Here is a 27,366-nt window from a genome sequence, read left to right as displayed (position 1 = left end):
TTTACAATAATGGGTCAACTGGAGAGCTGTTTCTCCCTGACTATCCATTGCACTGGCCCGTATTTGTTGAGGGACACTTTCCCACTGTCTTGGCATATAACGCTCCATGTCTGTACCTGGTTTTTCTTGGGTATGTTTGAAGATCTCTCTGAATCTTCATTCTGTCATTTCCTTAAGCAATGTCTTTTGTGTCTCATAATTTCCTTCAGGACATTTTTCCTGGTTTTCTCTAATAAACATGTTGGGGTTTAATAGTTAATTTTGATCAATGACTGTGATGGCATCCACCCAAAGGTACTGAGGGACTTGAAGGAGGAACTTGCCAAGTCACTCTCCATCATTTATCAACAGTCCTGGTTAACAGGGGAGGTCCCAATTGGCTGGAGGCTTGCCAAAGTGATGCCCATCTACAAGAAGGGCTGGAAGGAGGATCCAGGGAACTACACGCCTGTCAGCCTGACCTCAGTGCCGGGGAAGATTATGGAGAGGTTCATCTTGAGGGCGCTCACAGGACACGTGCAGGACAACCAAGGGATCAGGCCCAGCCAGCACGGGTTCATGAAGGGCAGGTCCTGCTTGACCAACCTGATCTCCTTCTATTACCAGGTGACCTGCCTAGTGGATGAGGGGAAGGCTGTTGATGTTGTCTACCTGGACTTTAGTAAAGCCTTTGACACTGTCTCCCATAGTATTCTCCTGGAGAAACTGGTGGCTCGTGGCTTAGAGAGGTGCACTCTTGGCTGGGTAAAAAACTGGCTGGACGGCTGAGCCCAGAGAGTTGTGGTGAATGGAGTAAAATCCAGTTGGCGGCCGGTCACAAGTGGAGTCCCCCAGGGCTCAGTTTTGGGGCCGGTCTTGTTTAATATCATTATCAATGATCTGAATGAGGACATCGAGTTGGGTGGGAGTGTTGATGTGCTTGAAGATAGGAAGTCTCTGCAGAGGGATCTGGACAGGCTGGATGGATGGGCCCAGGCCAATTGTATGAGGTTCAACAAGGCCAAGTGCCGGGTCCTGCACTTGGGTCACAACAACCCCATGCAATGCTACAGGCTTGGGGATGAGTGGCTGGAAAGCTGCCCAGTGGAAAAGGACCTGGGGGTGTTGATTGTCAGCTGGCTGAATATGAGCCAGCAGTGTGCCCAGGTGGCAAAGAAGGCCAACAGCATCCTGGCCTGTATTGGAAATAGTGTGGCCAGCAGGAGCAGGGAGGTGATCGTGCCCCTGTACGCGGTGCTAGTGAGGCCGCAGCTTGACTACTGTGTTCAGTTTTGGACCCCTCACTACAAGAAGGACATGGAGGTGCTGGAGGCGTGTCCAGAGAAGGGCGACGAAGCTGGTGAGAGGTCTGGAGCACAAGCCTTATGAGGACCGGCTGAGGGAACTGGGGTTCTTTAGTCTGGAGGAGACTGAGGGGAGACCTTATTGCTCTCTACAATTACTTGAAAGGGGGTTGCAGAGAGTTGGGTGTTGGTCTCTTCTCCCAAGGGACTAGTGGTAGGACAAGAGGAAATGGCCTCAAGTTGTGCCAGGGGAGGTTTAGACTAGATATTAGGAAAAATTTCTTTACAGAGAGAGTGGTGAAATACTGGAACAGGCTGCCCAGGGAAGTGGTGGAGTCACCCTCACTGGAGGTATTCAAAAAACATGTAGACGTGGCATTGTGGGAGATGGTTTAGTGGGCATGGTGGTGTTGCACTGATGTTTTGACTTGATGATCTTACAGGTCTTTTCCAACCTTAGTGATTCTGTAATTCTGTGATTCTATAGCTGTAACTCTCTCTCTTCCTTTTCCTTAGAGTTTTGTTACCGAAAGCAAATACAATATTCAAGAAGCTTAAATGAGTGCAGAATCCAGCATTATAAGAATTTTATTACTTTCAGCAGCCTTCCTCCAAGTCAAAGAGCATTCACAATTGCTGTAATGGTTAAAAATTGTAAAACATAAAAGGGATCCATTTTACAAACTCTCAAACTGTAAATTTTCTTTATTATTCCTGGTCATCACACATTAATTACCTATTAATACTGATGTCAGACTTGACATTCATAGCAGTATTATGAAGCTTATGTCCCCTGTTATTTTTTGTTAGTGTCAGCAATACCTAGTTAAACACCCATAAACAACAAAGAACAACAACTTTTTTCTACACTAAATCAAACTTATTCTGCTTTGTAAGTGAATATTAACATTACTGCAGTTAGGCATATGGTTTTTCGCCATAGATAATGTATGACTTCACTTAATATAGCCTTTTGCAAACAATTTGCCATAGGCAAGTTTGATAAATTTTATTCTATGTAGAAAACTTTGGGTTGTTTCTTGTGATGTAGTTATGGACTACTGCAAATTACTATATCCTCACAAGTTCTCTTTGTTCATAAGGAGACCTCTATAAACACAAATTTTACCTTTGGCCAGTGCTGCTTTTTTTTCCAGCTCAGAGTTATCAGAGCTGCACTAAATCAAGAAGAGAGACGTTCTTCAGAGAATTGCATAGGAATTGTGCCTAGTTTAGTATTTTATTTGTAGGTTTGCCAAAAGATTGAAGAGCTGGTACCTGATGGGGAAAGGGCAAAAAGGGAGGTGTGACGACATCCATGAATTAAGAATTGAGCGTTAGGAAAAGGTGAGAGATGTAGTCTCACAAGCTCATGCATATACGTAGGACAGATAGGAAACTGTCAAAATCTCTTCCTCCCTTGCCAAGGGACACATTGAATAGAATAGGGGAATAATGACGGGAAAGTTGCCCAGTGGAAAAAGACCTAGGGTAGCTGCTTGACAGCTGGCTGAATATGAGCCAGCAGTGTGCCCAGGTGGCAAAGAAGGCCAACGGCATCCTGGCCTGTATCAGAAATAGTGTGGCCAGCAGGAGCAGGAAAGGGATCGTGCCCCTGTACTCGGCGCTGGTGAGGCTGCACCTTGAATACTGTGTTCAGTTTTGGGCCCCTCACTACAAGAAGGACATTGGGGTGCTGGAGCATGTCCAGAGAAGGGCAATGATGAGGCTGGTGAGAGGTCTGGAGCACAAGCCTTATGAGGACCGGCTGAGGGAATTGGGGTGGTTTAGTCTGGAGAAGAGGAGGTTGAGGGGAGACTTATCACTCCCTACAATTACCTGAAAGGGGATTGTAGAGAGGTGGGTGTTGGTCTCTTCTCCCAAGTGACTAGTGATAGGACAAGAGGAAATGGCCTCAAGTTGTGCCAGGGGAGGTTTAGGCTGGATATTAGGAAAAATTTCTTTACGGAGAGAGTGGTAAAGCACTGGAACAGGCTGCCCAGGGAAGTGGTGGAGTCACCATCACTGGTGGTGTTCAAAAAACATGTAGACGTGGTACCACGGGAGATGGTTTAGTGGGCATGGTGGTGTTGGGTTGATGTTTTGACTTGATGATCTTACAGGTCTTTTACAATCTTAGTGATTTTACTGCCCATACTTATCTTACACCCTTTTTCTAATTACTTGTTGACTTATGCACCTAGAAGAACAAACCTGAAGTGTACCATTTTCGACAGGCAGAAATTTGGGATGTTATCAAGTATTCCTTCTTCTGCTCTCTCTTTTAGGAGGAAGGTCTAGCTTGCAAGAGTCTAGGCGGAGCAGATTTCCCCTGAAGAGAGGAATTGTCTTTTAGAGTTGGTCCCTTGCTTCCCTGAAACACTTTCTGCTATAGTTTTGCTTCCCTTGAGGTTGCTCTGGTATTAGTATCAATATAAGCAAACGGGGGGAAAGCATGGAATATTTTTTTTCCACCACATACCCATACACTGCAACTACTTTGAAAAGAGGTGTTAGGGAAAGTGGGACAAGAATCCCAATGCATATGTGCACACACCTCTCTATGTTAGAAAAGGACTATAAATGCAGGAATATTTCATTCAGGGAAATTGAAAATGCCCTTCAAATTAAAGAGAAGAGCTCTGTCTGTTATTTGTATAACCATGGCACTAATAAGTTTATTGTTTTAAATTAGAATAAAATTACTAGAGAATTCAAGTACTAATGCTATACTACATTAATTGTCCCCATTAATTTTTAGATGATGTCTTTGTTGGCAATATCAAATACACCATTATTTCAAATAAGTTTATGCTAATAAAGAGTTGCAAAAGGTTTCAGCATTATGGATGTGTAATTTGCTACCTCACATTTTACAAAACAAGTCTAACTGAAGCAGATCCAAATTAAACAGGATTTGTTAGGTTCTTGTAAGAACATGATTAATGAGTAGCTTATCCTGACCCTAAGGCTTGATGGGAGTTACAATGCAGAATAGAAATCAGGATAATGCCATAATAGTGACACAGCAATAAGAATAAACTAAGGATACGAACTGACATTAGCTGATAGAGAATATCATGCTTATGTATATTTTTGAGAAAAATGCATTTGCTAAGAATGCCTACTTTAAAAAGACTATTCAGTGCCTTATTAATGACAAACAGAAAGCCCAAATTCATTTCACTACATGACGGGAAAAATCATGTAAAAGAAAAAATAAAATTGTCTAGTAGAATGACAGTTCATACCGGAAAGGGGGAGCAGTTGTTTGTACTGTGAAAATATCAGTTAATACAAAAGCAGAGTAAGCAGAACTTAGTGTTATAATAGACAATTCAAAATAGAATGGTGCATTTTGGGGTACAGGAGATGCACCTGACAGGTGTAATTCTCTCACTTTTGGTTTAGGACCACTCAGTATCATTTGTGTAAGTAGGTAAACGTCAAATAGAACCACCGTGCATATCCTGTCTAGTCTAATGGAAACTTACAGTTTATTATATATGATCCCAGGAGGCTACAACAGGAAAAAAAATCATACAAAACTGTGTAATGTGGTGTAAAATTTGAATTAATCAGAGATAAAGTGAAATAGAGACTAAAAGGGAGCTGTGCATATCTTCCTTTGATTTAAACAGACAGACAGCCTAAGATCACTATACTGCAGATAGCATAAATGAATAGTAAAATCTAGCACAAGCTATAATAGCATAGAATAGACTTATTACATTATGAATTAAAATTTGGGGTTGAAAGTCAGAGCTGTAATACATATCCCTGACACCATTTCCAATCAGCTTTCTTGAATATGTAACATATCATTTTAATTGGATCATGCACTGGTTCAGCAACAAGCCAACCCACCGCTTGAATTTACACTGTACGGCTCTATACAAGAGATGTCTCCAAAATAATAAAGCATGGAAGGTAATTTATGCAGGGTCACCAGTTAAAGAATGTGCATGTGTGAGTTGCTATTCATATATACTCAGTGCACAGATAAAGAGACAAAGCATATATTGAGAGTAATGTATTGTAAAGCTCCCAATTTCTGCTGCACAATGAAGAAGATATTTTCTTTTTCTGGGAATGCAGCTATTTGTTTAATGAAGTGGTTTTAACTTCTACAGAAATAATTAAGCCTATTGACAAAACCAAATCTTTTGCCCAAAAAACACAGTTAAAAAGTTAGATGCATCAGCAAAGGAAAATAAATACTTTTTTCATTAAAGCAGAACTACTCTAGTTTAATGATTACTGTAATATCTCTTCCTTTTGCAGTGTGAATGGCAGAGGGGTTTGGCTTTCATTGATTATCCTTTTCCTCTAAGAAAGGGGTGATTACATTAGAAATGAGAACTAACTTAACATTTCTGTTAGGACATCACTGAGATGCAGAAGGACTGAGAACACCTGCTTGGTAAATAGCAACTGTGCTTGGGGGCAGAAATGTCTTCAATAAATACAGAGCTTGCCCGTAAATATCCTTCAGAAGCAATAATCTCTAAAGTTAGCAGATAAATCTTTAACATACTTAATATTACTTTGTTCTGGTGAAGCTATCTGAAGTGGGTCACAAGAAAGCCAGTGGAAAGATCAACCCTCCAGGGAGTCAGCATGAAAATTTTTGTCATTCACTGTGATTCATTTGTAGAAGCCTATTGCTGAAACAGAATTGTGGGGCTGAAGTTTTTCAGCACATGAATGCCAAGGCTACATCTGCAACAGAAAACTTAATAAGAAAATTTTGAAATTACCTATAATGTTTCAACTACAATGCAAAATCCTTTGGACAATGACCTAGAGAACAATACTTTTAAATTGAAAATATGATTCCTAAAACTGCCAGGTATACTATTTCAGTGAACCAATGAGGCAGGAAGGCAGCAGCTGCTTCCTGTGTGTACAGTACTTGGTATTTATGTTTTGTTTTTTATTTTCACTAAGGTCAAAAAAACGACAGAAATTTTAACAGGTCTTAGCTGTATTACCAGATTTTCCTCTTACGGGAAATGTCATGAGGGACTCTGCATGGTAAGGTAAGGAAAGAATAAACTAGACCATGAAACGAACAGGTCAGACCTCACTATTTCAAAAAGTTGCCCTCCATTTTTACTATGTATTTATAGCAGATGAAGGTTTTATTTTAAAACTTATGTACAGGAATCTTATACATACTACAACTGATTTACACAAAAAGTACAACCTGTGTTGAGTTGTCTTTGAGGGTGATATGGGCTCTGTTGTGTCTATTGGGTACTTACATAACTTTCAAAATTATGTATAATTATGTGAGAGTTTGATAAGAAAAAAATCACACAGAGAATTTGTCAATTGGACAAAATTAAATTTATGCTATTGTTTTTCCTTGCATAAGATTTGTTAGGATAAAGAAATTACCGGTCAATATAGTGGTTTTTTACTCACTACTATCCAAACCTTCATAGATAATTTTAGCTCTGAGAAGTTCAGTCTAGCATATAACATTACTACTTAAACATGCCAGAGAACATGCATCACTCACTCTCTTTTTCTGCTTTCTTTCAGGGAGTACAAGTTTTAATTTAGCCTATATATTTCGTCATAAAGAATGAGCAAATGACACCTAAAATGTAGAAAACTACAAAGGAAAGAGACACTTTCTTTACTAATCTGACTTCATGAACTACTAAATATTTAAACAAAAAACACGGTGGAAATGAGATGAAAATCAGAGAAAAGAAGGAACATATTTCTGGTTTTGAGGAGAATGGTGAGTAGTATGTTACAGCATCTATACAGTGCTTTAATATCAGTTCCTTAAGCTGGACTCCAATTGCCAAATACCACAGCTTTCATAAGTCTGCATCTGTGGTAAATAGACCAGATGGGTACAAACAGAAATAGAAAGCTTTAAAAAAAAAAAAAAGGGAAGGAAAAAAAATGGGGTTTGATTCTTATACCTTGCTTTAATAACACTATCAAGCTCTGTTTTGAAATGGATTGGCTGTCCAAGCAGGTGTCCTAAAGGTGCCATCAGGCATCTGAATGCCAGCCCGTGTTTGAAAGCATGCCAGCCTGATAGCCATTAATTGACAAACTGTGAGAGTCCAACATTGTGTTCAGGAAAATTAGACTTTATTCTGAGCACCTCACGATGAGAACAGCAGAGGGAGCTGTCAATCTTTGCAGGAACAAAGACATACAGTATCCAGCATCAGAGATGGTCATGTATTATCCAGTGGTTAGTCAATGCTAGAACATTGCACAGGGCTTGGTGAGATATGTGTAGGCTATCCACATATACAGATAAATATGGAGTTCAATGATTTCATAGCTTGACCAAGGCTGGCAAACCAACCCACATAGTTTAAAATCAGCCTGAATTTATCTACAATAACTGTAGATAAATTGTAACAATAAGCTTTTTGAATTTTAATATAAATGAATTAATGATTTTTTAATTTATTTTATTTTTGGCTATTGCTTACTCCCTAGAACTTCCCTTTGGCTGCTTGGTGCTGGCTTTCAAAGCTATGTATATCCTACTAATATTTGAAATTCCCCTTGATTACTTATCAGCCATTGGTGCTCCAAGAGGAATGATAGTAAGGGCAAGTAAAAGAATACAACATGCCAGCAGAAATTGCATCAGAAGTAGAAAAAAAGCCCAGCTTGTTCCACTCATGGACTTAATATGAAGAAGTGGGCAGTGACTGGCTTCTTCAAATTCTTTTTCCAGCATTTAAACAGCTGTATTCCTTCCATTTTTTCTCCTCCAGCAGCCTAGGTTGGGAAGGTTTTTTAAGTGAGACTGCTGTGCCATTGTGTGGTGCTTCAGTTACAGAGTTTCAAAGCACTGCAAAAATATCATTAAATGGTTAAAGACAGATTTATTCAGTGTCAGCACAACACTACTTGAGATGTGGTACGAATCACCTCTGCCTTCACTTGACTGTTAGTTTGCCCAAGGCAAATCTTTTTTAAATCAAGCTCAGTGGTAAAGTACATACTAGCAAAACTAGCTAAGTGTTAAATCAAGTAAAGTCCTCTCAGGAATAAAAGATTCTGCATGAATTGGAAAATAAACTATATTTTAAATTACTGCTAACAGCTATTTGAGTACAGCATTAAAATGACACTTGTAACACTTTTCTAATGAACATAAGAAGTTTTTGGAAATAAACAGAAGTTTAAACGATCATAGCCGGTGGGCAAAATGTTAACCTAGTAATCAAAAAATAAGGATTAAAAAGACTATGAACACTTGGAAAACCTAAGCAGAAAATTATTACTTGTACCTTCTCTGTATCACAGTTTCTAATCTTCACCATACTCAACACTTGCACATTTTATGCTTATAAATGTTTTATTTTAAGATAAGGAAGGATATGCAGCTATTATTGGCAGATGTGTATGGTTCATCTAATCTTGTATACTGTTAATACCTCATTTAATATCAAAAATGAACAGAAAAAACAAGTGGTTTCCTCCCCCATCTTTTCTTCTGCTCATATCAGTGATTCAATTTGATTTTTTTGTTTTATTTTGTAGTTCACCTCAGCTTGGATACACATCTGAAACAACAAGGGATAAACAATTAGAAAATTACTACTTAGGCACTCTGTGATGCAGCTGTAGGGAAGTTATGAGATTTAATTTCTATATTTCAGGTTTCTTTAAATTGCAGGTTTGATCTGCATTTCATTCAAGAGAACAGAACTCTTCACATTTATAAACCATTATTTAGAATAAAGTACAAAAAGAAGAAAAACAAACAAACAAATAAACAAAATAGACAAAAGATTACCAACCCTCTCAGGTAACATAATCAACCCCACAGCACAGCTGTCCCTGTTTTTCTAACGTCATCTAAGTGGAGATAAACACAGGCACAAATACTTGAATTATACCTTGCCAAGGGAGTTTTGCCCATATTGTGCAGTCATGTCTTGCTTAAAAATGTTGTAAAATGGTTTGTTTCTAAAAATAAAATGAACAAAAATAATTTTTAAGTACATGAGATACTGGGCTTCATAAGAGCACTGAAACAAGTAGGGCTCTCTATCCATATGGCTTCTTTGCAACTTAACTCACAGCTACTTTCTCAGCTTCTCAACCCCAACGCTCTCTATCTCCTTAGGCTATTTAAGAAAGGAAAAATATAACATGGATTTTGAGAGAATTGCATGCTAAAGTAAGGGGGCAGGTGAAAATCTATGCATTGATTCACAGAAATGCAGGTTTTGATCAGAGCTCTGTAGAGTACCACGTTGGCAGTCAGCAGCTGTAGGCTTTCAGACCTCGTCCAGTCACTGTACCCTAGAGTGCATTCTCTCTCTCTTTTTTTTTTTTAAGTGCAATTTTGCAGAAATCTACATACATCATAGCAAGCTCTGCAAAAGATGGCACAAATACAAAAAAAACAGGAAGATCATCTGGGAAGAATTTTCTTGAGAATGTAGTGAACTTGGAGGACTGATAACAGTTCTTTTGGGACCCTTCACACTGATCTGATACCTTTGCCTGTGCACCTGAATAGGAAAACAGTTGGAACATCTGTCTTTATGATACCACACAATTCTTCTCTCATGGGTGATGGTTGTTGTTGTTGTTGCTGTCGTTGTTTGGAAGTCTAGAAATAGTAGTTGTGTGGGACAGAACAAGGACATAGAGAGGCTCTTCCTTCCTGAACCCCAGAGATTTCCTGGGGAAAGTAGTGTCTTCTGATACTTTGTTGCCTTTCCAGATTAGAGATGTTTCATTTAGTACAATCCTCAGTGAGAGATCCTTGATGGTGAAACTTCCAGGGATTGAAGGATATTCTATGCACAGCTGTTATACAGCTCTGTATTCCTGAACATCCTGAGGAATCTAAAAGGTCTGGGAGTAGGATTAAAGTGCCCCTTTCTCCATGGGAAAATCCTCTCCTGAACATTTCTGGAAAAAAAAATCCTGACATTTTCTCTCCTTTCAGTTTCACCAATGAAAAACTGTGTTGCAGGGGAGAAAGACGCAGTATTTGGATCCTAATCAAAGAGGTCGGTGAGTGTCAGTTTGAAACATAAATCCATCTCAGTTTTGGCACACCATGAAAAGCTCTCTCTGTCAGATAGAAGACATTTCCTAGACAGAGTACCAAGCAATTTGAACCTTCTGTTCATGTTGGCATACAAAAGTGTTCCTTTTTATAAGACTTTCATAAACAAAATCTACGTAATCATACAGCCAATTTTCAAGCTATAAAGTTATATTTTTCAGAAAAATCCTTGTTCAAAAAGTAGCTAATATCAGAAGTAAATAAACTGTAATTTGTCCACAGTACTTTTCCTGAAACTATTGAAATGGCTTATTGTATCAGTGACAGCATTAGAACTTTGCTATTGTTTTCATTGTCAAAAGTTCTTCTTTTATCAGCATTAGACTTGTGAAATAGCTGCAATTTTTTGACTAGAGGCAATCTATCCTACAAAGTCTGATGGCAAATGTATTTTCCTTCAAGATACTTTTTGCACCCTCTTATCTTTTTAAGCTGACCACTTTTGTTTCACAATAAAGGAAATTCAATGAGGACAAATGAAAGCAAGAGTGGATGATGGGCAGAAACACAATATTCACGTACTAGTCTGTATTTAGAGATCTGTTTCCTGTTGTCCTTTCTGCTACAGTCTTTTCCTGTGGTGTTGTAGACAGGTTTTGGCTCAAAAGTCCTTGGTGAGGTTTGAAACCCTTTCGCAGCAGGTTTTCATCTCTTTCCTTCATCATACAAATTCTAAAATCGTATTAACCTTTGATTTTTATTTACAATATTTTCTTTATAGGTGTGCTATGAGAGTGAACTCAATGAACGTATTGAAATTCATCTGGCAATATGAAGAGCTACTGAATCACAGAATCACAGGATCATTAAGGTTGGAAAAGACCTATAAGACCATCAAGTTCAACCATCAACCCAACACCACCATGCTCACTAAACCATCTCCCACAATGCCACATCTACACGTTCCTTGAATGCCTCCAGTGATGGTGACTCCACCACTTCCCTGGGCAGCCTGTTCCAGTGCTTTACCACTCTCTCCGTAAAGAAATTTTTCCTAATATCCAGCCTAAACCTCCCCTGGCACAACTTGAGGCCATTTCCTCTTGTCCTATCACTAGTCACTTGGGAGAAGAGACCAACACCCACCTCTCTACAATCCCCTTTCAGGTAATTGTAGGGAGTGATAAGTCTCCCCTCAGCCTCCTCTTCTCCAGACTAAACCACCCCAATTCCCTCAGCCGGTCCTCATAAGGCTTGTGCTCCAGACCTCTCACCAGCCTCATCATTGCCCTTCTCTGGACATGCTCCAGCACCCCAATGTCCTTCTTGTAGTGAGGGGCCCAAAACTGAACACAGTATTTGAGGTGTGGCCTCACCAGCACCGAGTAGGCACAATCACTTCCCTAGTCTTGCTGGCCACACTATTTCTGATACAAGCCAGGATGCTGTTGGCCTTCTTGGGCACACTGCTGGCTCATATTCAGCCAGCTGTCAAGCAGCTCCCCTAGGTCCTTTTCCACCAGGCAGCTTTCCAGCCACTCTTCCCCAAGCCTGTTACGTTGTAGTGTTCCCTTGCTGAGGGAGCACTCAATCCCCTCATCCAGATCATCGATAAATATATTAAACAAGACCGTCCCCAAAACTGAGCCCTGGGGGACTCCGCTTGTGACCGGCCACCAAGTGGATTTCACTCCATTCACCGTGACTCTCTGGGTTTGGCTGTCCAGCCAGTTTTTTACCCAGCGAAGTCCATTATCTTCATACTGAAAGGAATTCCATGCATCTGCTTCAATATTAAATTTATTTTATGAATACATGTATATTATTCAAAGACCCTTAAAAACAGAGGAAGATTAGTTGTCTTTACAGCTTATGCCACTTTCATTGTACAACAGCCACTTTTGCAAAAAATGTTGTTGATAACACATTATGATTCTAATTATTTGCTACCACATGTTCTGGCTAACTTAAAGTAGTGTTTCCAGCCAGAATAAAGAATTGTCACATTAAAGGAGCAAAGCAATTTGGCAGAAAATAAACCCCCTTGCATTCCAGTTTTTCACCAGATATCAGAAAGGCTGGGGGCGGCTAGGCTTAGATTCTGAGTGATGCCCAGTTCTCTGTGTTACAAGTTCGATCGCGTTCAATATATATATAGAATTCTCAAGATTACATATGCACTCGTAACACCACACACTTTTACTCTAGTCGTGTTGCATGAACTAGCATGGCCACCCTTAAGGAATTTGGTCATATTCAATGAGAAGTCTCACAGTTAGATTCATGAATAGTGTAGTTTATTAAAGCAACTGATGCACAAGTTCTTTGGATTGCTGGTGATAGAACTGCTGCCCACAAAGCATGTGCAAATACCAAGAATATGAGTAATATAGCATGGCTACAAATGCGTTAAGTTACAAAGCAACTCTATAGAGATTTCTAAGTCTCCCCGGGAAGCACTCGGTATAACCAAGTGTTCGAATCTCACCCAAAGGCGTCCCTATGGGGGGGAAGAGTGGCTCAGCCTGTCTACTGATCCCACATGTCAAAGCAGGTCTGTAATGGTATCTTCCCTAACATCCCTCCTCTCTTAAGCCTTTTTATACTATTTATTTACTTTACAGGTGGAGCTTGAGTGGCTGTGGTCATACATTTCTTTGTTGTAATTGGTGTAAAATATTCTCGTTTTGCTTTTAAAGGTATAGACCAAGAAAAATTCAGAGTGCAAGGTCAGTGAGGGGTGATCACATCTTGGAGGTGGGTAGCTTTTGGGATGGAGGTGTGTTTTGGTATTATAATGAGATTATAATGAGCAAAGTTCACCCAAGGGTAGTATTTTGTCAAAGAAGTGGCAGACTGTGCGCCCATTCCCAGGTACTCCACGACACACCATTACACACACTAAATAGGTTATTGTATCTTTGTACAGTAGCATTGTCTTTGACCAGGTACATATCCTAATTATCAGGGTGAGTCTCCATCTCATTGTTCCATAGTACTTTCTAGTTCCTGTCTTATTAGAGACCGGCCACGGTGTCTCTACTCCTCTCCACCCTCCGTACAGTTTCTCCTAGAGTCAGCACACCAAGCTCCCCTGGTGTTGCCAACATCTAAGGTTGCCTAGGGAACTTTTGTGGGATGGAACCCTTGCATAACCGCCATACTCCACCCTGAGAGTTTCTTCAATGCTGTACATTTCCTTAAAATGCAAATATAGATTTAATTTCTAAGTCACCTCCAGCAATAATTCCACAAGAATTTAAAGTCAAAACTGCTATAGCCACACAGTGACTTGCCTCTGAGGTCCAGAGCCTTGAGGGACTGATGAAGGTCAGTTAGAAATGTGACAGCTATTTGATGTTTTTAATTGCAGAATGGCAGTGCCTATTCAAATATAATACACTGTTTAGTCAGCACCTCTATTTCTGCCAGCTTACATTTACTTACATAATCAAGTGGCATTTTGATCCTACAGAAGTTCCTTTGTCCACATTATCAGATGCTGTAAATCAATATTACTGACGTGTATACAAGTGCCAAGATACAGATTCTTTTAGAAGTAATTTGTCTAAAATGTTTAAGAAACTATTTTTCTTTTTTTTTTTTTTTTATGCAATTTAAAAACAGCACAATAAACAGTATGATCTCCTATAAGCTGGGTCAAACTGGACTTCCTTTGCTTTGTTTGAAAAAGTGTGCAGTATTCAGACTGTTATGAGTTTCTTATATTTTAACAACAAAGATCTTTGTTATGTCACAGTGTTATTCTTCTTTGACTTTGTAGCTGCTCCACTTTATTCCTGGCCACTTTATTGCTAGGAATTTATTTCGTTTAAATTTTTTTTCCTCTTTTTTTCCTTTTTTTTTTTAAATTTTCCAACAATCATTTTGTAGGGCATTCTAAATCTTGAAGCAAAAACAAATGAATCAAAGCAGTTAAAACTGCTATTTAAACTGGTTTATGAAGTTTGTAATAAGATACCATCTATATAATCTATCAATTGGCAGAAGAATAATTACATTCTTTGAAAGGTCTTCAATTCATATTAGATATTCATAAGCTGAAAAAACTCCTAGAAACTGGCAGTTCAGCATGTAAATCTCAATGTTATCCACGTGTGAATTGCTGTAAAATGACGAATAAATGTGATTGAAGCCCTTGCCGTAGCAGCTGCATAAATCATCTGCTTTGTCTTGATTCTTGTTGCTTTATACATTTATCACAAAGAGAAGCAAGCTTTTAATGTCATAGCAGAATCTGCAAACACTAGCAGTTCCTTTCTTTCCTGAGTTTTTCACACACTGGATGTATGTGAATGCGATGTTCACATCTGAGGATTATATACTGACACTATACATGTAATAAATCATTTCAGCCCAGTGAACGTAAAAACTGGCTCAACCAATTGTTAGCCAGGGATCAAACTGGATTCTGCAAGTATGTGTTACATCTTCAAATCCTTCGACCAGAAGTTTCAAGTATCAATGTCCTTATTAGTCAGCCATCTTCCCCTCATTCCAGCAGAAGTTTTTGGTTTCTGACCTTTCCCATTACTCCCTGAAGAACTGCAAACAACGTTTCAAACTTTTGTTAGATTACATCTAAAACTTTGTTTAAATTTTGTTCTGCCTTTTTCTTGATGTTTGAAAATGGTTAGAGTCTTTTTTCCCCCCTTAAAAATAGTCCTGTCTTGCAAGTGCTTACACTTAATGGCAAGTTATTTTGCTCCTTCTTTTGTCTTTTCATAGTTTTGTTTTATTTTCACTTTTCAGAGGAAAATAGGACCTGGTTGAATTATCTGCGTTTTTTTCTTCAGCTGGGATGAATTCTTAAGGTTTCAATAATGAATGTGTACCAGAAAGGCCTACCGAGTGATAAACATCAGGGTGAGAAGGTCTCTGGGACCTTCTCCACCTCACCACAGCTCATGCTGCTACAGAGGCATCATAAAATGATAGAACTACAGAACAGTAGAGGTTGGAAAGTATCTCTGGAGGTGAAAGTATTTCTGGAGCCTTCTTCTCAAAGAGGCCTTCTAGGGTTTGATTTCCCTCATGCGAAAAAGAAAAAGAAAAAAGAAAAAAAAAAAAAGAAGAAGAAGAAGAAAAAGAAAAAAGAATAATAAAAAATAAAAATAGAAAGAAAAATAATAAGAAAAACAAAAATAAAAAAAGAAAAAGAAAAAGAAAAAGAAAAAAATAAAAAAGAGAAAAAAAGAAAAAGAAAAAATGATAAGAAAAGAGTCATTGCATCTACTCTGAATTTTTTTTGTTGTCTCTCGACCTGTCGCTGTACACCTATGGGCAGAGTCTGGCCCCGTCTTCTCTCCTGTTACTTGAAGACAGTAATGCTCTCTTCACTGAAATCTTCTTAAGATTGAAATAACCCAGCTCTCACAGGCTGTCCTTGGATTGCCCTGTGCTCCAGACACAGCCACTTTACTGGCCTCTATGGACTTGCTCCAATACATCAGTGTCTATCTCATATAGGAGAGCTCCAGGCTGGTCAAAGCACTCAGGTTTGTCTCAAGGCTCCTGACCAGCAGGACAGGACCCCTCCCCAGGCCTTCTGGTAGTACCCTAGCTCATGTAGCCCAGAATGTGGTGGGGACTTCTTTGTTGCCCTGGGGTACTGCTGCCTCGCAGCCAGCCTGGTGTTCCTGGGGCCCTGGGGCCTTTTCTGCTACTCAGCTTTGACCCCAGCCTGTCCTGCTGCAGGGCTTCATCTGTCCCAGGGACCAGGCTCTGCTTTCACTTTTGATGAACTGCATGAGGTTCCAGCCTGCCCAGACTATCCTGCATTAACATGTGCTCAGAATCATTTTCCGTCTCCCAGAGTCATACTTGTAATTATAAAAACCTGACAAATATTGGCAGAATGCAGTAGGTAAATTTTTTTCTATTTTGTGGATGCTTCCTAACCTTGTCGTTACTCCAAAAAAGGATAATGAAGGATCAAACCTGAGACCTCTCAACCTTTTCCCACTGCCGGCAGAGATCATGCTGTAAATCAAACACAGAATTATAAACAACATATTTTGGCATAAAGGGTGAGTTGTCACTTTATGACCTTTTCCACATCTCGGTTCCATTATCTCTTCTTAAATAAGACTTGTATTCAAGGGAAGAGCATCTTGAAACAGGTATTAAAAACAAAGTTTCTGATACCATCAACATACTTAAGACTGTCTGAGGTAACTCTCGCTGTAGCCCTGCTGAAATTCATGGGAAGCATTTTTCTGCCTCTAAAGTCCTTTTGTTAAGGAAATATCAAGTTGTACAGTATGTCCACGCAGTACAATGAAGTACTGTGCTAAAAATACAAATACTATCTCCACCTGAACTGACATATTTATATAGAATAACGCAAATATGCTGAGATACTTATCTGGCTCAAATCACAGAAATAGTACAGCTGCACCAGTTTTTGCACCTGCATAGTTAACCCTGTTTCTTTTTGGTGCCAGTTTCAGAAACGGTACAGATTGTTCAGGAGGTTTTCCCTAACAGTTTTTTCCAAATTGTAATATTAGGGTTTTCTTTTCCCTCTTTTTTCTCCTGCTTTATAAACATAGACTGTAAGTTTCTTAGAACAGAAGCTGTAATTTTTAAATGTTCTCTAAAATAGTCACTTCATTTTAGATACTGCATAAACAGAGCTACTGTGTTAAAGATTCTTTATTTATCTAATTCTATGAGGAGGGCAAGCGTGCAAAGAGAAGGATTTTAGAAACATTTGCTATCATTTTGAAAAATAAGGCCCACCAGGTTTTTAAAAGAAATTTATTAGATTCTGAGAGTTACTGTGGCCTGTATGTTTGATAGCAAAGCAGGTAAAATCACCAAAACACATTAGCTTCTTGTAACTTTTTCTCTTTAGCAACTAATACAGGAAATTTGCAGTATAGGCCAGAGCAGTCTCATTTCTTAAGCTTTTATATTTCAAGAATTATTTGGTTTCTGCAATTGCTAGTTCTCATTTGCAGCAGTAAGAAAACATATCCAAAAACGTACTCAGCATTATGGTAGGTAGAGACTGTATATAAATCATTGTAGTTGCTGCCTTAGATATGACCAGTACTTTTTGACAACTCAGGTCCAGAACACTGGAGTGGTGAAATGCTGTGGCAGTATTCTCTACTGGATGAAAAATCTCACTTTTTCACTATGATAAAGTTCTTAATATGTCCTTAATGAAAGGCATTTAGCAAATATGTTCTTATATGTTGATGTCCCTTAAATTAAATCCCATACTTTAATTTTGAGAATAATTTTCTGTAATTTTATATTGGTAAGAGCATAAAGAAATTCTTTCCTCAATCTGAAGATGCATCAGAATCTCAGCAGCTGTAAACTGATGTGGTCACAAAAAATAATAAAAAAATACATATACTACTCATTCACATGTACTTTAGTCTTCTTATTCAGACATTTCAGTCCAAAGGTATAAAATGATCTTTTTTAATTTTAAGAAACTAAATTTATTCTCAGAACAATTTATATCAGAATTGAGAACTTCACGTCCTGTTCCAGACTTCTGAGAAAATTCTCAGATACTGAAAAATACTTGGAAATATGTTACCTCTCTTTATCATTTTTTAGAATTTGTAGTCAAGTTCTTTGTTAGAGTGCATTTCGGTTGTATATTTTCTTAGTAAGAGAGATATTATTAGTATTATTATTATTGTTATTGTTGTTGTTATTGTTGTTGTTATTGTTGTTGTTATTGTTATTGTTGTTATTATTGTTATTATTGTTATTATTCCAGCACACCTATAAAATATTAGAATTACTTTTCTTAAAAAAAGTCTGGTTAATTTTTTTATTTTTACAAGAATAATTAAGTTCCACTCTTCTTCTGGAATGAGGGACAGTGCAAGCTATTTGGAATTAGAGAAATAGTCTGAGACCCACAGCTTTAAAATTATAACAATTCCTACTGAAAATGTGTAATTTGACCTTGGAGTAAATTGCCTGCCTCAAAATTAAATGTAAGCTTTTCATGCACAGATGCAATGCCTTACAAGTTCTGTAGGCTCATTATAATTAAATAATTTTAAAGAAAAATTAATTTGGAAAATTAGTTCTACAAAGTTTAAATTCAATTTATAGGAATAGGATTTGACCAGATGTACCCTTTTTGACTAGAATGCACAACAATATGCCCATTTGTTTACTGTGCTAGCAAGCTGCCCCTTACTTTTTTGCTGATTGTGCATGATTGTACTGTCTTGGAGACAGAGGTTTTAGTACTACTGAGCCAAGTATTTTATGTGATATAGAATACAATGTGTATGTATGTATGTCCCTTGGCAGTGGCTGATGGGGCTTGAAAAAATTTGTAGGAAGAAGAGCCTTCAGGTACCAAAAAAATTCAACAGTGTTCCTCACATTAAGAAATTAATGCTTGCCTTTCTAATTCAGTGGGTGAGTAAGGCAAACAAAAAATTATAGATCTGCAATGAAAGCAAGCTGTATAACCAGGCACAGATGGCCTTTTACATCAACATACCTGTTGTCATAAAAAATTATCTCCACTGGACATCTCTTTTTACTATAAGGAGGCTCTGCACATTTATTTTATGAACAACTAATGCAAGGTCTTTGGTCAATGCATAACCAGATACCTCGTAATTCAAGGAGATTGTATGGGAAGAAATTAAAGAAAATGTCGGTCAGAAAGGGCACTTGGACATTCAAAATGACTCTTGCACATAACCTCTCAGGCTCTGCAGAACCTCACTTTCGGGAAGATTTCAGGAACATTTTGTAATCCCACTGACCAATTAAAAGCCAATTAGATAATGAAAATAAAATTACAAACATTTTCCCAGTTCCAATTGATGTCTAATTACTTTGGTAGGAGAATGAAGTAAGCCTAAAGTGAATCTGTAGGTAATATATGAGTGATTAAAATATAAACGAGTTTTGATAACAGATGCAGATTATCACTGGAGAACCAAATTTCGTATTGTGGTGAGGCTTGTAACAAATTGTCAAAGGGTGCTTGGTCTGCGATTCAGGTGAACACATTTTTGTAGAATGGTATGATGTATAACTGTGGCTAAGCTGAGAGACCCATGAACTCACCAAGTATTTCCTAATTCACCCTGCTTCATAGGCCAGGTGGGCCTTGTTTTCATCAGTTCAGGAAAATAAAAGAGCCTTTCTAATGGAATTAGTCAAAGGAATGGTTGGGAAACAACCTAGGAAAGAGTCCATGAAGAGTCTCAGGTTGTGTGGTTACTTAAGAGACTAATAAAACTGAAAGTTGGGAAGGACACATATTTTCACAATATTCATTCTGGGTCTTCACTGTCTTAGGCTGATGTTAGACTATGAGGAGCTGGTTCTCTCTGTGTAAACACTTATATAGACCTTCAGTAACACTGATGGATTTTTTTTTTGTGTCCTCAAAATAGCTGTTATTGAGTGAGGACTAATTATTTCCCTTTTAAAGGCTGAGTACTGCAGACATTATGCGAAGTTGCCTGGACAGTTCCTGGCAGAGCTGTTAACATAAATTTTCTGAGCCCTAGGAGTGATAATCACAAAACAATCTTTCCTTCCCAATGGCTTTAATCTATACGGAGTTATGTAGTCGAGGATAAGCAAATCTGAACAATCAACGTCTTGCCCATAGCACACTGTTAAAGCTGAGATTAGCAGAAGATTCCTGCTGGGGCTTCCTCAGGAAAGCTTACTTCATAACAGACTTGGCCCGTGGAATCAGTTTTCCACCCAAGCAGCCTGCACAGTTTTGTTGGCTTTGGAGAAATACTGCGTAAAGCCTGTCTCTCCTTTTTGCCTTCCTTTTGGGACTACTGATAATATGCTGGATGAAGGTGGGTCTATTTACTGGCACTTTTGGTTTTATTCTGTTCTTTCTACGCACAGGGTGAAAGACTAGAAAACAGAGTAAGAGCCTTCAGATAAGCAGAACACTATAAACTTTGTAGATGTGAAGAGCTTATTTTAAAACAGATAAAAATTATTGAGATTTCTGATTATAAAGCTAGAACAGACTCTTTTAAAAGTGTACATAGGTAATCTTCAGGAGTGTGTGATCAGGAATTTTAACATTATGCACTAGTTCCATTAATATACTACAATTCTGGAATTGAGAAAAAGTATGTGTATTGAAATGCTTTCAACATTTACTCCTAAATGCTTTTAGATAGCCACAATAATATCTTACATACAAAAAAAAGAAAAATTCATCTTGTCTACACACCTGCTGATTCAGACTTGTTTTTTGTTCTATGCTGTATTGGTTCTTCTCATTTGTTCATCACTGTAGTTTTTGTCAGCATAGTATATTTTACAGTGCTGTGCCTTACTGAAACCTTGTTTTACACTACCAACATTTTGTAGTTGCTGCTTTTCTTGGGAAACTATTTACCAATGAAAGAATAATAATTGCTGGAACATACTGTAGCTGCTCTGTTTAGCCTTTCTTTCTGACTACAGGAAAGCCACTTTATTCTCACTCAGTTGGCCAGAAAATCCCGTTTTACTGATCAGTCCTATTTTACATTTTGCAATCTCATTCTACCAAACTTTCAAGGTCTTGAAGTATTGTGGTGGTTTTGTACAGCAATGAGTAACTGGGAAGAAGGGAAAGGATAAATATACTCAAATGATTTCATGAGAAAAAAATCCTTCAGCAGTCAGAATTTTCAATCCTTCTGGAAAGCTTATAGGATCGTGTAATAAGTACAAGGATTCTGAGAGTTGCAAGCTTTCATCAGAGAAAGATTTAGAAATAACTAGCAGACTTCAAGTTCTATTCCTATTATAACATTTCATTTGCTATACCTCATCTGTTCATTCACCTTGAGAGCAGCAAAATCTGCTTGCACTTAAATAAGTATCATTGCCTTTACTCTAATTCTCTGATCTTTCTTTTCACATGATCTGCCATTTATTTCCTTTGGTAATTGCTTGGTTTTTAAAACTTTATTTAAAAATACTCATAATAATGCTATTAGAAACCTCACAATGCCTTATTTGAAATCCTGGTTTATGTGAATTTGCATTGTAATTTATCCAGCTCACAACTGGATTATTGCCTTGTAAAGCAGCATGATAATGCCATTGTTGCTTCATTAGAAATGCACAAGGTTTTAATACCCCCCCCCTCATTTTTATGTTGTTTACATAAAAAGTCCATGTTACCTACAAGTGGATTGTGTAACTCTAGAAGTTTATTTTGTCTTCAGCCCATTCCTGAAGATGTTCTGTTCTGGCTTTATGTTGTTTTGGTGGGGTTTTTTAATATCTTTGACGTAAATAGCATTTTTAAAATATTTTTCTTTCCATTTTCAGTAACAATAGGATATGTGATACATGCTACCTGATTATGTTAACATTTACATCTGTCGTGGTTTAAGCCCAGCTGGCAACTAAGCACCACACAGTCCCTCACTCACTCCCCCCAGGTGGGATGGGAGAGAGAATCAGAAGGGTAAAAGTGAGAAAACTCATGGGTTGAGATAAAGACAGTTTAAACAAAGCAAAACAAGGAATTCATTCACCACTTCCCATCTGCAGGCAGGTGTTCAGCCATCTCCAGGAAAGCAGGGCTCCATCACGCATAACAGTTACTTCGGAAGACAAACACCATTACTCCGAATGTCCCCCCCTTCCTTCCTCTTCCCCCAGCTTTATATGCTGCGCGTGACGTCATATGGTATGGAATATCCCTTTGGTCAGTTGGGGTCAGCTGTCCCTGCTGTGTCCCCTCCCAGCTTCTTGTGCACCCCCAGCCTACTCGCTGGTGGGGCGGTGTGAGAAGCAGAAAAGGCCTTGACTCTGTGTACGCACTGCTCAGCAGTAACTAAAACATCCCTGTGTATCAACATTGTTTCCAGCACAAATCCAAAACACAGCCCCATACTAGCTACTATGAAGAAAATTAACTCTACCCCAGCCAAAACCAGCACAACATCACAGTATGTAAAAAATGCTGACATTAACTGCATCTGATATAACATCCTGATGACTCAAGTAATTTTGAAAGGTCTAATTTATTTTAAAAATTTGGTACATAGAGCACAGTGCCATAGGCTCTCCAAGACATTATGGTATTATTTTTCTGTGACAACAGCTCCAGTACCAGCAGTACCATTAGAATAGGAAGATATGAAGTAGAAGAAATATTGAGAGTTTTTAGCTAGCATCTGATCTTTTTTGTTATAAGGAATTCCAGAAGTATTCAGCTAAGAGGAGAATTTTACCATGGCTGTAGAGAATGTTAATTGCTAGACTTTAAGAATTGCATAAACTGTCTAGTCATACTAATAAACAGATACATGTTTGAGACAAAGAATTAAAAATCAGCAGCAAGCACTTTGAAAATTAATCCCCCCTCTTTGTTCCTTTTTGTTTTACAAAAACCCTGATGAAAGTTAGGGCAATTGTGTTACCCAGAAGCACAGTTTAGGATATTGTATCTGTAACATTCATGGATCAAAAAGTATCATGCTATTTCTAGATTGAGGGGCAAAATCTCCACAACTCATGCAAAAATGCATTGTCTTTTCCATTTTTAAATAATCCAGCTCAGATTAAATATTGTCAGGCATAATAATGTGATTCAGAATTCAAGTTATAGTTGCATCCAAAGGCACTGGTTGTGGTCACAGTTTTCTTGCATTAGAGTTTCTTATCTAAGTGCAAATATCTGAGTATACTCCTGCACCTTTGAATTTCTGCATTTGATATAATCTAATATGTTTGTATGACAATAGATGCTAGATCACCATCTCTTCCAAATTTCTCAGTTAGGAAGCACATTTGCAGCACCCTTAGGGTGACACAAGGGAGAACGTTATTCTTATAACTCTGAACCTTCTGGCTTTAGGCAGGTTTTGGCCAAACCTTTAACACTATTTTAATATAGATTTGCTGACTGATCACTAGAGGCATCACAGTTGATCATGTCTATAAGTATTTAGGGGCTTTTAACTATGCAAATTATTTAGCTGACATGCATGCACACTAATGAAATCTTACTAAATATAAAGCAAATCATTATGCAGAACGTTTTTCACAGTATTTTTAACATTCACATCCATACTGAGAACTTTATGCATCCTATTAATTATGTTACATTAATTATACTATAGTGAGTTTGTTTTATAGAAAGAAACAATTTTAAAAAGTTTTCCTGTAATGTTTAATGAGACAAACAGAAAGAAGTTTGTGTTATAAATTGCATTGCTTAACTTTTAAATTACAGCTTTTCCACATATTTGAATAAGCTCTTTCTTTTGCAATCACTTGTGACATTTTACTATGGTTCTGTATGCAGAAGCACCGATCAATCAGAGGTAACTGGAGCTTGATCAGGCTTTACAAACTTAAAACACACCTATAAAGCAACCACACAATTCAAGTGACCATCTCATGTTAAGACTGGAAAGGAGAGTTTGACCTGAATATAACTAGTTGTAGCATGGAATATTTATAAAAGAAATTATAAAAGAGCCTTTTAAACTCACCTACATGCTGCCTGAACCAGAATAAGGGAAGTGGAATTCAAAACCAGTGGTTATTATTCATGAGGTGAAACTTGCTTTTACCAGTTAGAAAGAGAAACAATCAAGGAACTGTGAAAAGAGAGACAACTGTATGTTTTATTTAACTTCTCCCACTGGAGTTCAGGCTACAATGACTCAGTAATATAAGGACTTAAGCAACAGAATTCAGGAGTTAGTTAGCATTTTGGTTAGAGACAATTTAAAGAGCAAAAATATTTGCTGAATACATTATACAGTTAATTTTTTGCTGTCATTCCTCAGCTAAATCGAACATTATTTGACCATTTCCATAGGCAAACAAATATTGAAAATATTTTTTTAATGTATTTGATTAAATAATAGAAAAACTGTTTTATTAACTTCTACAATTAATATATAATTAAGACTTCTTCTGAATGCAACTTCAAAATTATTAAATTGCATAATGCTTTGCTTTTTAATACTTTTTTTTTCTGGAGTTAATTCTTGAAGTGAACAGTATACACCACTTTGTACAATCCTGCTTCCAGTTAAATTTTTCCAGTTTTAAGAAACTCAATAAATTTGAAATGTTCTGTACATTTTCTTCTGGGGTTTGGGTTGGTTTTGTTGTTGTTGTTGTCTTATTTTGTTTTTTTTTCCTTCTTCTTCTCTTTGTCTTCCTCTATTGGCTCTGCATAGTCTGGCTAAATGGTCTTTCAGAACAACTGCAGCATGTCTTGTCATCGATAGGAGCTGAAGGTTCCTGTGTTTGTTGGGAGAGGAAGCCTTTACTCAAAGCTCAATGCAAAAATGAGCCTATCCTTCCAGCAGTCTCAATCACGCCCCAAAAGGACCTTAAAAAGTCCTGTGGAGTTTGATCATTCATAGGCATATGTTCTACAATGCATTCTGAATGAGAATGAAGCAGGAAGTGCAGCTGAACTGGACTAAAACATGAACAGCCACGCAAACAAAACACATAAGAGGCTCCAGATAAATAAATCCATGTCCATTCTGGGCAGAAAGAAAGTTCTGGTCTCAGTTCCACTGTGTGGACTGTTGAATGTGTGATGACAAATAGGCAGAAATTGCATAGCAGGCAATGATCAAAACTTACAATAAAATGAGTTACGTTATGAACTGAGAATTTTCAATGACCAACACCATCTGCATGGAAGAATTGAGTACACATGACCAATGATGGAACTAGACAATCAGTTTTATTTAGGACAGAGCTGTTTGTCATGTGTAGCATTAAGAATGGGTTGTAGAATGAGGTAATGGAGGTCCAGCCCTCTGAGTTTTGCTAAACCATTTGGCAGGTGTCTATGTCCATGGATATCCACTGTGAACTGATCTATGTACTAGAGGAAGCTGTAGACTGCAAGCCACAACTCTTGACATCGTTATTACACGAGAAGGACGTGTTGAGGAAGATGCAATTTGGGACCATAGAGTCAAGGTGCAAAAAGCTGATGAACATGTGCTAGTGAGATAGTATATTACTTCTAAGTCTAAATAACCCAAAAAGGTTGAAACTGATTTTTTTTTTTCATGTGACAAAAAGGTAAAACCCATGAAAATACAAAAAAGTTGGGGAATAACAATCTAAAACAGATGTCTATTTTTTTGCCGTGGAAGTCTGTTATCCCCCTACATACCAGGTGACAGGCTATTTAGAAAGTTGCTAGACAAAATAAGGTGCTATAAAATGACACTTCTACAATAGCCAGACTGTGAGGAGCTTACTCTTCACTGCTGGGTGAGATGTTAACTTTCAGTGTAAAGTAGGTTTTTGCTTGAAAGGGAATTGGAAGTCATCACAACACATTTTAGATACGGCATCATGAGAAGGACACACACTACACATACTAGGGCCTGAGACATGAGAAATGAACCAAGAACATGCCAGTTGCATGAGCTGGGAGTCCAAGAGAGAATGTATTTGGGAAAGGATAGGGTCAGAAGACACTTTACAACCCCATAGAAGGTCAGCTTGATCCTACTAAAAGGCTAGAAAGGAATTTAGGTCTGGTTTTTTTTTTTATTTCATGTTAATATTTAATGCGAGGAACTATACAATCATTTTAAATTAATAGCCCTTTTGATAAGGTACTCAGCAAGAAGGCCTTACCCAAACCCAACATCTTGTTTTATAAAGTAAAAACGTTCCTGACTTTTTGAGGGGGCACTATAGAACAGTTTAAATCACTCAGAGCCAAGTCTTGGGATCATATTGTAAGCCGTTGCAGGAGGCATACAGCTGAAAGAATTGTGTTTTTCTTCTCCATGGAGATAAATCTCCTACAAACTGAAGGGAAAAATGGTAGACAAGAAGCAGAAACAGTTGAGAGAATGTAAAGCAAAAAATGCTGTTGTAGCGTGGGAGACAAGGGTTTCTGTACGCAGGAAAACACATCCACCTCCAACTACCAAATAGCTGTATGAAGCAGCAGCAGAGGAGAACAGTCCAATTTATAATGGAAGGCCGATTGAATTTATTAACCACAAGCTAGCGATAGCAATGAAAACGGAACAGAGAAGAGGAGCGCAGTGACAGACAGAGACAGAATGAGTAAGAATACTCCTGAACAAAGAGGAACAACAGGGCCAGGACCAAGACAGTTTGGACTACAGTCATTAACTGGCCACATACAGTTAAAACAGGAAAAAAAAAAATCAGAAAAAAACCGAGGGTATACGCAAGACTATCCAAGAAAATTATGTCAGAAAAAAATGATAGTTTCTTCATTCCAACATCAAAAATACAAACAAGAAACTTCCTAGTAGCTCAAAAAACAGAAAAATGTTTTATTTTTGCTATTTCTGGCTTTATTCCACTTGGTCTGCAGTTTTCAAGCCCCTGGCAATGGAAAGATCCATTCAGATAGGATTCCATCTGAACTTTGGCTTCAAATGCAAGAAAGAGGTCCAAGGGAACTACGGGGTGGTCAACCTCAATCCCTAGGAAGGTGATGGAACAACTAATCCTGGAAGCCATTTCCAGGCACATGAAGGACAAGAAAGACAACAAAGACTAGTCAGCATGGATTTACCAAGGGGAAGCCATGCTTGACCAACCTGATAACCTTCTGTTATGAAATGACTGGCCTGGTAGGTGAGGGGAGAACAAGGGATATTTTCTACCTAGTTTTCAGTAAGGTTTTCAACACTGTCTCCCATAACATTCTCATAGAGAACCTGATGAAGCATGGTCTAGGTGAGCATGCTCACCTAGCCAGGCTTTTTTTTAGTAGTATCCAGTGACAGGGCAAGACGCAAGTGACACGAACTGAAACACAAGAGGTTTTGACTGAACATAAGGGAAAACCTTTTTACCATGAGCATGACCGAGCACTGGCACAGCTTGCCCAGAGAGGCTGGGGAGTCTTGCTCCTTGGAATTACCCAATAGGTGTCTGGAGTTAGTCCTGGGTAACCAGGCTCCATGTGGCACTGCTTGAGCAGGGGGCTTGGACAGGACTCCAGAGGTCCCTTCCAACCTCCACCATTCTGTGATTCATTCAAAGGTTCAAAGGAAGTGTTTTAGACCTCAT

The sequence above is a fragment of the Gavia stellata genome, chromosome Z (assembly GCF_030936135.1).
Source record: "Gavia stellata isolate bGavSte3 chromosome Z, bGavSte3.hap2, whole genome shotgun sequence".
In the NCBI taxonomy this organism is placed as follows: domain Eukaryota; kingdom Metazoa; phylum Chordata; class Aves; order Gaviiformes; family Gaviidae; genus Gavia; species Gavia stellata.
Note: the sequence above shows the minus strand (reverse complement) of the source record.